Source organism: Hylobates moloch, unplaced genomic scaffold (genome assembly GCF_009828535.3).
Source record: "Hylobates moloch isolate HMO894 unplaced genomic scaffold, HMol_V3 SCAFFOLD_19, whole genome shotgun sequence".
In the NCBI taxonomy this organism is placed as follows: Eukaryota; Metazoa; Chordata; class Mammalia; order Primates; family Hylobatidae; genus Hylobates; species Hylobates moloch.
Window position 1 is genome coordinate 23,839,852 of NW_026652294.1, and position 1,833 is coordinate 23,841,684.

Here is a 1,833-nt window from a genome sequence, read left to right on the forward strand (position 1 = left end):
AAAGGAAAGACAGGAGCTCCTCCCCTTCTTCTATAATTACAAACTTTTTTTTTTTTAGACGGAGTCTTGCTCTGTTGCCCAGGCTGGAGTGCAGTGGCACCATCTTGGCTCAGTGCAACCTCTGCCTCCTGGGTTCAAGCGATTCTCCTGCCTCAGCTTCCCGAGTAGCTGAGATTACGGGCGCCCGCCACCATGCCCCGGCTAACTTTTGTATTTTTAGTAGAGACAGGGTTTCACCATGTTGGTCAGGCTGGTCTTGGTCTCCTGACCTCAGGTGATCTGCCTGCCTTGGCCTCCCAAAGTTCAGGGATTACAGGCATGAGCCACCGCACCCAGCCAATTACAAACTTTTAATAGTTTTCCCTCAGGGTATCATTTCTATTTCATGAGAAAGTTCTGGCTAATGAGAACCCAAAACCCAAAGGAAGTGTTGATTTCAGGCACAGTGCCAGGTGCCTCTAATCCAGCCAGGAGCCAGGGGCTGCTCTGGGAGCTGCCGGGTGAGGAAGGGCTGCTGGGGGTCTACGGGTTTAAATCCCTATTAGTGCCGGGCGCGGTGGCTCACACCTGTAATCCCAGCACTTTGGGGGGCCGAAGTGGGCAGATCACCTGAGGTCAGGAGTATGAGACCAGCCTGGCCAACATGGTGAAACCCCCGTCTCCACAAAAATACAAAAATTAGCTGGGCATGGTGGCACATGCTTGTAATCCCAGCTACTCAGCAGGCCGAGGCAGGAGAATCGCTTGAGCTCAGGAGGTGGAGGTTGCAGTGAGCCGAGATTGTGCCACTGCACTCCAGCCTGGCTGACAGAGCGAGACTCTGTCTCAAATCAATCAATCAATCAATCAATCATGACAGAGCGAGACTCTGTCTCAAATAAATAAATAAATAAATAAATAAATCCCTGTCAGCCATGGAGCCAGGCCTAGGTGCTGGGCCCAGTGGCCCTGGGAGGATGGGTTTCCTGAGCACAAACTCTGGATTGAGCCGTTTCCCAGGGGGCTTCCTGCAGAGTCTGAGCAGGTGAGGACCATGGAGGCGAGGCCCAGGCCAATTCAGCTGGAGGAGTACACGCTGCTGCAGGACCTCAGCTATCTCAGGCCACCTGTCCTCCTGGGCCTTTCCTGTCACTGAGGCCACCTGTGCCTTCTGTGAAACACTGCCCCATTAGTTCAGAGTTCAAAGAGGGGGCTGTTACCGAGGCCAGAGGGGCCTGGGCCTGGGCTCTGACACTGATACTGACCTTGAGCTGGTGACTTAACTCCCTGAGGCTCAGTCTACTTGTCTATAAAGTGGGAATAATTCTACCTACTCTATTCCTGGCAACCTTTTTCAATGGCCCCAAGCCTCAATTGTTCTCATCTGTAAAATGGGCTTAACGATGGCCTTTCCTGTGTATCTTACAATTTTGTAAATAAATCCATCCATCAGTTATCAAATAATAGTAATAAAGAAATGAGAGGCTGGGCGCGGTGGCTCACGCCTGTAATCCCAGCACTTTGGGAGGCTGAGGCAGGTGGATCCCTTGAGCCCAGGAGCTTGAGACCAGCCTGGGTAACATGGTGAAACCCCATCTCTCCAAAAAAAAATACAAAAACTAACCGGGCACAGTGATGTATGCCTGTAGTCCTAGCTATGTGGGAAGCTGAGGTGGGAGAATGGCTTGAGCCTGGGAGGCAGAGGTTGCAGTGAGCCAAGATCACACTGCTGCACTCCAGTCTGGGTGACAGAGCCAGACCCTGTCTCAAAAAAAAAAAAAAAAAAAAAGAAAAAGAAATGAGACTGCTTGATATATGCCTGGCACTATGTACATGCCTTAACTCATCCATTTC